Here is a 12,126-nt window from a genome sequence, read left to right as displayed (position 1 = left end):
TACAGATTATGTCGGCTTTACAAGCCGACACCTACATCAACGTGTGGAGGAGCATAAACGATCGGTAATCGGCAACCATGTAAGAGAACATGGAATTGAACCATGTGAAATCGCAAAGAACTTTAAAGTCCTGAGGAAATGCTCAAACAAGTTCGATTGTTTGATTTCCAAATTATTATTTATTAAAGATTTTTGTACAGATTTCGTAAATGAGATTTTGTAACTAAAGGTCTTCGGATAGCGAGGAAGTATGAGGGTACTTTTTAAGTCCGTCGACGGGGAATTTGAAGGCCCTCCGAGAAAAGAAAGCGAAATAATTATGGAAATGACCATAAATCGCCTACTTTTCCAACGTTTTCACTTTTAATCACTAGTTGCCGTAACTATTTGCCAGCATATGTACTTTGTAGAGGGCTCAATAAACAAAATTCATACTAAAGTTTGTTTCTGCGGTTTCTATAACCATTACCGAGACTGTGTTCCAAAATGACAGTTTATAGATGCTCTGCCGTAGGGAAGCTGATTTTCAGATTGAATAATCGGATGAACTAATCGCCAAACTTCTCAGTTAGCATACGGAAAAGTTGCTCCTATGTTTCACGCAAATTTTTATTACGCTCGATGATAAACTGTGCACTGTAAGTACATGTAGAAATAGCATTCTGGGCGGTGGCCTCATCTTAGGTGGTACCCTCGCCCTTGAATGTTTGGAAAAGGAGTTCGAATATTTGAAGTGATGAATAGGGTTACCAAATTAAACAACTGGATGTGTCCATAGTCGAACAGCAGATCTGACCTAAGAGATTAAGCGTTGGAATGGAAGAATTGCCGGTTTGAATTGAAGAGCAGAGTGTTTGAATTGCAGAACGATTGTTTCAAAATGAAGGATTGCGTGTTTCTGTCGACGAAAAGCCTGTTTGAACTGGCGAATAGTGTATTTCAATTGACGAGTAGGAGGTTTGCGGTAAAGAATTGCATATTGGAATAGAAGGACAACATTTTTACTTGCGGAAATGACTATTTTGAATTGCGAGATTGAAAATTTTAAATGCACAATAGCACGTTTGAATTAGACGACTGAATGTTTGGGTAGTAGAAAAACACTTTTAAAACGAAGGATTGCACGTTTGAATAGAAAAACAGCATGACTGAATCGAAGAAATATTACTTTGAATTGAAACAATGGATGTTTCAGTAAACAAATAGCGAATCCAAATTGTCAAACAGGAAGTTTGAATAGAAAAATAGCAAGTCTGACACGAGGTTTGGAATTTTGACACTAAAAACGCACCATACGCCCTAATCCTCTCTGTTCTGTATTTGAGTTCTTCTGCTGTTTCGCAATTGACTACGTCTTTTGTCGACTGACTAAAGACTCATATTGTGGCTGGTGTGTTTAAGGAGTGATATGCCCAACGAGGAACGTTGTCAATTTGACTGATAAAACGTACTTCCTACTTGCTTCTCGGCTTGGGTTTCCATGACACAGGCCTCACCAGCGGACTGGGATCTCAAGGATGTCCCTACCTAACTGATAACACCTGTGTTCTCTTATAACAAGAATAAGTACTTGAGATATTGAGTGTTCTTAGGAAGTAAGTCATCGATGTGAAAGCAGCATATCATGCATGTGGCCTGAGCGAGATCTGCGAATGGAACTACTCACTGAGCCAATCAGACACTTTCTCACACGTCAGCTTACATCATGATTTTCAATGGGATTGCGCGAGCGGGGCCGTACGGGTCATAGATAAATTCTTTTCTTTGAGATATGATTTCTTCGTCATGTGCGAGGAAAATACGTTTCACCTTTTTAAGCCCGAGAAAATCAGTCCGAGCCATAGACAGTGTTGTCTACATCATGCCGTCATGAAAAACGACGTCACATTCCAACTTAAGGTAGAAAAAAAGCTTAAGCTAGCCCCACAGTTTAGTCCCATATTTTTTTCTGCGATGTTTATGGTCCTTGGGAACCAGATCACTTGTTTTAGCACAGAAAGAGCTTGGCGTCAATAGTAGTTTGAATGGCGTCGGTTGAAAGGTCTTGAAATGTGTGGGACAAATCATCCCATTTAAATTCGAGCTGCGATGACTTATTTGGGATAGTTCAGATGGCATCTGGGAAACCCCTCCTGTCACGCTAAATGACCTTTTTATTGGCCACCATTTTCAGTCCCCTGCTCCAGAACAAGAGAAAGTGAATCCGCGGCATCTCATGAGAAACGCAGAAAAACGGGTTCAATAGTTCTGGAAGTGTTGGGTACAATATTTCGCACCTAATTTGTTGCCCAGAAACAAATGGTACAGACCGAGAGAAATCCTCAAAGACGGAATTTAGTGTTTGAAATGGAACCGACTCTGAGAAGAACATGGAAGCTTGCACTGGTGCTTCTTACGTATCCGGGATCAGATGGTCTTGTGAGAAAAGCAAGAATCAAAACCACAAGTTCAGTTCATGATTGCCCGATTCACAAACTTTGTTTAATTGCTACGAAGGAAGAACTAAATAATGAAACATAAGCAACTACAAATGTTACGATAAATGCATATCGTTGCTCAGTCTAATCACATAATAATATAATACGATTTCCGCACTGGTTAGGGAGTGTTTTGAAGGAAATTATTTCAAGTTACGTAAAATCCCTAGGGACATTTTTCTATTAAAAATGAACATGCGTTTCGAAAATCGTTATTAGTCTCTAAAGTACAAAAATAGATCTATAATCGTAACGGGAACACAAGGTTCAAGAAAGGGAAAGCAATACAAAATTGTAAGTACAATTAGCTCAAGAACATTACGGCACAGTGCCTGAAAAGTAATCAGTGTAATTTATTTATTTCAGTTTGACTCATATGCTCATAAGAAAGAAGGAGTGCAGAATTAAATTTCGTAAATTTCCCGAGCTGTTAAGGTCTGAATACAAGTTCAATACACCAGTTATCGATTTTCTAAGCATTCCTAAAGGTCCTTTTGTTTTTCCGTTTCAGTTCATGGATGATCATACCTGTTTATTGAGGACAGTCTGTCGACTGACAAAGAACTGTCTGACAAAAGCTCATTCAAAAATGAACTTTCAGTTCAATTTAAACTAATATCGAGCAGGCCTCTGAGGAAATTCATCCCAAATGGGTCCGTTCGGCATGCAATCGCCATACTTTATTGATTCCGTGAAAACTCAGATCAACAACAAATTATTTCTACCTTAAACGATCTTTTTTGTGGACATTTCATCGTGAACAAAACCGCCCTTTTGTGAAGAGGGAAGAGTTTGAGGACGCCCTTCAAATCAAGAAAATGAACAGCCAGCGGCCAGAGCTGGTCAAATTGTGTTTCCTGAAGAACTACTTCTATCAGGCAACATCTAATTCCTTAAACATTTGTGTGAAAATTGTAGATGAGATTGAAGTACGAATATTATTTCATCGGTGGCTACTTTCCACGAGGTGTCTTTCAGACATTTCACAGGCAGAGGATAGAATTTGATAACAAAACACTGCGAGCGAAAAAAAGAAAGGTACGTGCAACACATAGCGGGGTGCGAGAATAGAGATGACAATCGAAACTTCCAATCCACATTGAAAACTGATATCATATCCTCAGACCAAAAGGGACAACAGTTGTGTGAAGAGGACTGTTAGGGAGCCTTATTGAGCGACTCCAAACAAGGACACCTTGTCTGAGTTTTTTTCTTATCTCTCCAGGCTACGTAGAATACTTGGCAACAGGGTCATTAATGGAAAATAATAACTTTTAATGCAATTTACTTTGCCGTTAAATGCTACATGGATTTCTGGCACGTACTTTTGACTTTTGAAGCCTTAACACCGGTCAAATGAGATAGCATTGCTACAAAACAAGGTTTAACTCGAATGCTAGAATGAACTAGTAACTTACGTACGTTCAATTCGTCCTGACATTTTTTTAATTTTGTGTAACTAACGAACGCATGCTTTGCAGCAGATTTGAAGTCAAGTGCAAAAGGAAGCAATTCTCTTTCCCTAGGTAGGCATATATACATGTAAACCTCTAGTGGCCACCGCCCCCTCCCCTATCTTCAGATTAATATATATGCAAGCTACGTAATATTGGTCCGAATTAATTAAAGAGGATAATTACCAAGCAATTAAGAACTAGTATATCCCCCTTTACTTTTAAGATAAATGAAAAGCCTAGCTTTTTGTATCGGTGGATGCCAGATCTTCTAAGACTGATATATCAAAAAATGTTACATTTTGTCACTTTAATTTGTCCACTGTCTAATCATTGTAATACTTAAACTGATACAGCTTTCCCATATATTCCGTATATTCCCTGGTTATCCCTTCTTGACTCCCCATTACAATGCCAATAGTAACAGATTTAGGAAACATTTACTTTTAACGTTTGACTTACAGCCCTATTAGTTTGATATTGTTAGTGAATATGTCTTTCGGCAAGTCCTCCAAATGATTGTTGTCCAAGCGCCTGTCAACAAATAAGTCGAGTAAGTACTTTTAAGTGGCTAAAATGTTTTGGGAAAGAACGAAGGATACTTAAGCAGCAATAAATTTATACTTTCAGGCGCATCTGTCAGATCCATAAATCAATTTCGCTCATCGTTCGTGGTTATCGTTTAAAACATTCACCATTAGCCATAAGCCAATCAACTGAATTAAACAGATTGATGTCGTCCTGGATTTACTAAGATAATGTTTTTATGTAAAAAAGCTTGTGCTTGTTTATCAAAGCGGAACATCCGGCTTAACAAGAAGACCAGAAACCAGAAGACCATATCACCTCATGAAGAGAAGCGGTATCCTGTCGAAACGCCGAGACTCACATTATAAGTGACCATATCGTAAAACAAACGATAACACTTTATCATTATAATGTTTGTAATTTACAGAGTAGCTTTTTCTTAATCATGATTATTACCAAATATGACCTTGACTCATTTGTGAAAGAAGTGAAATTATGTCGAAAAGTATGTGCCTTTACTCATCTATGCCTAGATTATAGTTAGTTTTCATCCAGAACACGACCGTGAAAAATCCTCCTTATGTCAGTCGACTATATAATAATTTTTTGAGATAATCCTAAACATATTATCAGATGAGAGCTGGGCTTTACTCCAAGTAAACCTGTCAACTAAAAATTCCCTGTTCAACGCTAGAAAGATACGGATTGCTCATACGACCTCTCTCAATACAGCAAAGTATCTTATGACTAATCCCAGACTGCTGGCAAAACTCGTCATTTACAAAAGAAAGCAAACTACCAAAGATAAAATATTCCCACCTCAGCTCCTGACAGATGTTCGGAGAACCACTGTGGTGATACATATGGCATTGCAAGGGCCCTTCAATGTGGCCTTCAGTGCCTTGTATTGCAATTTTAGAAAAACTTTTTCGCGTTGTCGTTGAAACTTTGTGGGGAAAATAACTTAATATGCGCTTCCAATGTTCGATAATGTCCAAAGCTTGCTCCAGCGGTTTTTTTTTTTTTCATTAACTCCGATATTTAACAATTATTCGCCAAAGGCGAGGTGGATATCGTCGAATAATTCCCGAGACGAGGTCGAGGGGATTATTCGACAACATTCACCGAACCTGAGGCGAATAATTGTTTTAGTATAATTTCAGAGCTGAACAACAGAGAAATCTCTAAAATTATAACATTTTGGTAACATTTATTAACATTTTATTTTGACATTTTATATAAACCGCGCGGAGAGGTTTATATAGCATCATATAAGGAACCGCTCGACTAATCAGATTGATGGAAACTCTTTGCTCAGCTCTGAAATTATACTAAATGTATATATAAGCCTTTCTTTGTTTTATTGGGTTTTCTTTTCTAACAGACCGGTCAGTGTTTTCTTTTTTGTATATGGAAAAGCGTTTAAATGCGAAATTTAGGAGTGCAGTGATCGAGAAGGTGGCAAATCAAGGAGACTAGAAAAAGTCTGTTTTTTTTTAGACTTTTTTTCCTCGATTCAACATCCGCCATTACTCGAACTGCAAAATGACCGCTCGTTAGTTCGTGACGTCATATTATCCCTTCAACTTTTGCGCAGGCTCTTAACTAAGAAATGGACGGAGATTGTTGTACTTGAACAGTTCTAGGAGAGACTAATCGTCGTTTTGAGGCGGGAAATGGCACCTTAGGGTTGTGTTATGCAGGAATGAGCAATTATTCTTTAATATGAATGCTGAAATATCGCTACAAAGGCCAAACGAAATAGTTACGAAAGCTAATGGATGGCATTCGTACGCCTACATTGCTCAAACCTCCAGCCGAAAGGAGTATCGACGTAGATTAGGCATGAAAAAGGATTGTCCCAGGTGCCATTTCTAGAATATGGAAAACACTTTTCAACTGGCCATGTCTCCAAGAGGTCGCCAAAGGGCAAGTGTTATTGGATCGTGATCGTTCCGTTCGTTCTCACCTCACGGTTTCTAGACCTCGAGAACATACAACGATTGAACTTTCCGTGAGTTAAATTTGTTTGATTTTCTTTGTTATCTATTTAGTTATTCTCTGACTCATAATCCGCCTTGTAAGATTTGTACACAAAAAAGATTGTTCTGCTGGAATAAAGTCCTTCCTCTCCTTTTACTGTAAAAATTGCTTTCAATCCATGAATATCAACAGCTCTATGATATTGCTGTAGGAGTATGAAAAATTGCCTACATTCCTAACTTAATCAGGCCTGACAAAAGCCATAGAAAAGGCCTCTGCAGCTGAGAAGACAGGCTTTCTGGTGGGCTACCATTCTGTGGATAATCAATTTGCCCCAAAGATGTAGACCAGCTCATACCTATACTCTGCATATTTATGAAATTTCACATAAAGCAAAGAACGGGTAGTTAATTTCACTGTATATGAACAGCAAAGCATCAGGCACCATTTTCTTATAAACAGAATACTTTCATTAACTAAAATATTATCAGGAGTAATTATATTTTTGGAGCCAGGTCAAATTTGTTCCTTCATGATATGCATGCCATAGCCACACTAATAATTTCAAAGAGGAAAAGTTAGAACATGTACATTTATTTACTTATTCTGTTTTCTAATTCTTGGTTCTAGAAACAATCTGGTAGTAAACTACTTATTCTCAATTGTTGAGCTAAATATGGGCTATCAATCCTACCACTGGCAGCTTGAAGGGAAACGAAGGTGGAAAACCAAGGTCAGCCACATCTTTGGGTAGCCTACCCAAAGTACAAGGATGTAAGGGAAACGTCATGACAGGCCAGGGTAGCATTAGATTATAATGAAGTTTTGCATAGTGCATAGATCAAGCAGATGCATACTAACGTACACAAATGTTTCCCTGTAAAAACAAATGTGCAACATGTGTGATCACACTCCTTTTTTGTTTTCTCAACTCATCACTTTCGATACATTCTGTAATTGATAATCATATCAATAGAACATAAAAAAGGGCCAATGAGCTTAAAAAATAGTACACCAGGTGCTTTACACCTGATGCTTGACAAGGGGTCAGAAGAGCAAGCTATACAAAAGCTTTAATGATATCAGTGAGTGTTCCAATAATCCGTTTGTAAACAGTGGTACTTGTACTGACTAAGTGACAGTTATGTTTGTGCTTGTCATCCTGGATTCAAAGAAGTCCGTTGTGAAACAAGAAGCAATAGAAGACTGTGATTTGTTCATAATGGTGACCTTGACAGTATTCCTTCGGAAGTTTTACTCACACAATACAGTGGATGTAACAAGTGTTCAAATAAATAAACAAATGAATCACTCAATAGTAATATTAGAATTGTCCTGCTTAACCAAATGTTTAGAAACATGATTACTTTTATGATATGTAGAACCTTCCGGAAGTCAACATTTGCTTTTCTCTTCGACAAGACCGTTCTTGAATGTCGATAAACTGACCTTCCTTATGTAACTCTTAAAGGTTATGTAACCCTCCAATGTTATGTAACTTTCTGGACTGATTAAGTAATAACTTCGGACATTCCAATCTAGTTCTCGAGTTACACGAGTGAACATTGAGATAAGTTAGTCGTTGTCATGTTGTTGTTATATCGTTAGCTCCAAAGGTAACCTGCCTCTCAAGTAATTAAAGTTTGTGTTCAAAGAAGCTTACTGGACTTAGATTCACTATCTTGGTCTCTCGCGTCTTAAAGGACAAAACCTGGTGTCAGGAGGTGAGTAATATACACGAGCTTTGTTGTTGTTGGTGGAAGTTTATTTTATTTTAGTCATGGCCTCGACATCTGGTAGTCAGCAATCTTCTGGTTCATGGGCTGCTGCACCGATTTATACCACCACATTACCGCTAGCCAAACCTCCAGATCCTCTTAATCTCGAAAACAGGTTAGACGTGGAGGCGATAAGAGGTTAGACAGGTTAGACGTAGAGGCGATAAGAGGCGATAGAAGACAGGTTATCGTAGAGGCGATAACTGGTTACACTCTAAGAGGGCATGGCAAATCTATGAACGGGCGGGTGGAATCAGTCAAAAAGACGGCCCAGTCCATGTTGCTCATTTTCTTAACATCGCTGGAAGAGAAGGAGTCCAATTGTTTGACACCTTTACCTTCACTGAAGACGAAACCGCTGACAATATTGATGACGTCCTGGCTAAACTTGAATCTCGTTGTCTGCCGCGACGAAATCAGACGTATGAACGATACCTCTTCAACAAGAGAGAGCAAGAACAAGGAGAAAGTGTCGATCAATATTGCACAGCACTGATGCGCCTTTCTGAACACTGTGGGTTCGTGACCCTAATAGACAGCTTGATAAGAGACCGCCTCATCCTTGGAGTCAAGAATGATCGATCACGCAAGAAACCTCTGGAGAAGAAAGATCTCACTTTGGATAACGCCTTGGATATTTTGCGAACACAAGAGTTAACTGATATACGCACATTAGACATGACAACTGAAGAAGCTAATGTGAATAGGGTAAAGGCCAAGAAAACGAAACCGCCTAAGACCCAGACTGAGGATACAACACCGCATAAACACACCTCAGGTAAGAAGCGTACTCCTCCGTGGAAGCCAAGAGAAAAAAATTCTGGTAACCCCAACAATGTATACACTCGAGAATGCAAGTTTTGTGGTACTGTTCACGAGATGAAAAGGTCAGCTTGTCCAGCTGTTGGCAAGAAATGCAACAAATGTGGCAAAGAAGGACACTTTGCAAAAAAATGCGACTCTCGCTCTCTCAATTGCGTACAGGATTGTGAAATCTACAGTCATAAACCCTCCCCCACATCAGCTTATGTGACAGCGTGCCTTAATAATAATGCCGAAGTACAACTTCAGATTGATACAGGTGCTTCCTGTAACATCATCCCCAAAAGTGCCTATATCCGAGCTACAGGAGACAAACAGTGTAAAAACCTTGAACAGTCGTTAACAAGGCTCATCATGCACAACAAGACTGTAGTCTGGCCACTTGGTCAAATCCGCCTACTTACTGAACGGAAAGGAAGAAAATATGGAGTTCTTTATCACATTGTGAAGCAAGATTTGACACCACTCCTCTGTCGAACGACGTGTGAAAAGATGAACCTGGTCAAAATCTTGGATGCTGACGTAGACGCGACTCACGACGAAAGAACTGACGTCTTGTCAAATGTTAGAAGTGATCCTATCCTATATGAAGTTACCGATATCTTCACTGGAATTGGATGCCTTGAAGGAACCTGCTCCATTCAAGTGGACGAAGGTTTCCGCCCGGTGGTACATCCGCCTTGTAAAGTACCAGTCCCACTTGGAGATACCCTCAAGTTAGAGCTGGATAACATTGTGAAGAGTGGTATCCTCGCCAAGGTAATTGAGCCGACATCATGGGTCTCTAGCCTTGTTATAGAGAAGAAATTTAGCGGGAAAATACGAGTATGTCTGGATCCTCGATATCTCAACCGTGCAGTGAAACGCTCGCATTATCCAATTCCAACTATCGAGGAAGTAGTTACTCGCCTTAGTGGTGCTAAAGTCTTTAGCGTGTTAGATGCCAAATGTGGATTCTGGCAGATACAACTTGACGAAAAGAGTAGTTACTTGACAACCATGAACAGACCTTTTGGTCGCTATCGATGGCTCAGAATGCCATTGGGAATAAACTCAGCCCCGGAAGTATGGCAACAACGAATGCGCGAGCTAGTAGAAGGACTCACAGGTGTTGAAGTCATTGCCGATGATTTCCTGGTCTGCGGTTTTGGATACTCTAATGAAGCTGCAATTGCCAACCATGATCAGAATCTCAAGGCTTTCCTCAGTCGCGCAAAAGAGAGAAACCTCACTCTCAACAGCGAGAAGTTGAAACTTCGGCAGTCACAAGTTCCTTTCATAGGACACCTCCTTACAGCGGAAGGTCTAAAACCTGACCCGTCAAAGGTACAGGCTATAGTGGACTACCCAGTGCCCACCAATCTCGCAGAACTCAGAACGTTTTTAGGAATGGTGCAGTATCTGGCAAAATTCTGCCAACATCTGTCTACAGCATCACAGCCCTTAAGACAGTTGGAAAAGAAGGAAATAGAATGGCATTGACAACAGCCTCAAGATAAAGCCTTCAAGGAGATAAAAGAGCTCATCACTAAAACCCAGTCCTACAGTACTTTTACGTGAGTAAGAATGTCACTATACATTGCGATGCCTCAAAGTATGGCATTGGTGCAACTCTACTTCAGGAAGGACAGCCAGTTCACTACGCTAACAGAGCACTGACGTCGACAGAGCAAAATTACGCTCAAATTGAGGAGCTCCTATCTGTCGTATTCTCTTGTGAGCACCTCGAACATTACATTTATGGCAAGCACGTCACAGTCGAAACAGATCACGAGCCACTGATTGCTATACAGAAGAAGCCAATCAATACAGCTTCTAAGAGATTAAAGCGCATGATGCTTCGTCTTCAAAGATTTCACCTGAATCTCACTTACAAGCCAGGCAAAGAGATGTACATCGCTGAAGCACTTTCTCGCGTTCTACCTAGGCAGTCAAAGATACCAAATGCAAGCACCTCATCCTGCTATAAAGATCTAGAAACTGTCAACTTTGTTGAAGACTTGTCGATATCAGAGTCGACACTTGCCAAGTTTCACGTGGAAACGGCCAAGGATGAATCTTTACAAGCGTTGTCACCAGTTATATGTGCTGGCTGGCCTACAAAAACTTCCATGGTACCTACAAGCGCACAGCTTTTCTTCAAATACCGAGATGAAATGACGCTCCAAAATGGCCTAGTTTTTAAGGGAACGAAGATTGTTGTCCCAAAGAGCCTTCGCCGTGATATGATAGAGGAAACACACAAGTCTCATCAGAGACTCCAAGCATGCCTTCGAAGGGCCAGAGAGGTTTTCTTCTGGCCAGGAATGCCTGCACAACTCAAGAATCGTATTGGTAAATGCTCTATATGCCAATGTGTGAGACTTGAACAAGCCAGCGAGCCCCCTCAGCCTCACCCAGTTCCTGACAGGCCATGGCAACGAGTTGGAACAGATTTGTTTACCTTCGAGAACCGGGACTACCTTGTATTAGTTGATTACTACAGCAACTTTATCGAGCTGGATCATCTTGCCGACACTTCGTCCCAGACAGTCATTCACAAGCTGAAGATGCATTTTTCGCGACATGGGATACCCGATTACGTAGTTTCTGACAATGGTCCGCAGTATACATCCTCAGACTTCCGAAGATTTGCAGCAACATGGAAGTTCACTCATGTCACTACCTTACCACACTATCCAAAAGCTAATGGGATGGCCGAAAGTGCAGTCAAAACCTGCAAGACTTTAATGAAGAGAGCTCTTCTGTCCCAATCCGATCTGTATCTTGGTTTATCGGATCACCATAACACCCCCACTGCTGCGACAGGTATGTCTCCATGCCAACCACTTTTTGGTCGCCGAACTAAGACACTTCTACCCTTCTCAAAGTCGTTACTCAAGACTGACCAAACAGTTAGTGATCTTCTCAAAAGGGATCGTGTCAAGCAAGCGAAACATTTCGACCTGCATGCTAAACAACTCTCAGAACTCAAATCAGGTGCGCATGAAAATGCCTGGAGAAACAAAGTGGTCAAAAGCAGTTGTTTCTTCTAAAGTCGCACCTCGCAGTTACAAAGTTGAAGTCAATCGTAGATTCTACAGG

Source organism: Stylophora pistillata, chromosome 2 (assembly GCF_964205215.1).
Source record: "Stylophora pistillata chromosome 2, jaStyPist1.2, whole genome shotgun sequence".
Lineage (NCBI taxonomy): Eukaryota > Metazoa > Cnidaria > Anthozoa > Scleractinia > Pocilloporidae > Stylophora > Stylophora pistillata.
This window is presented reverse-complemented; position numbering follows the sequence as displayed.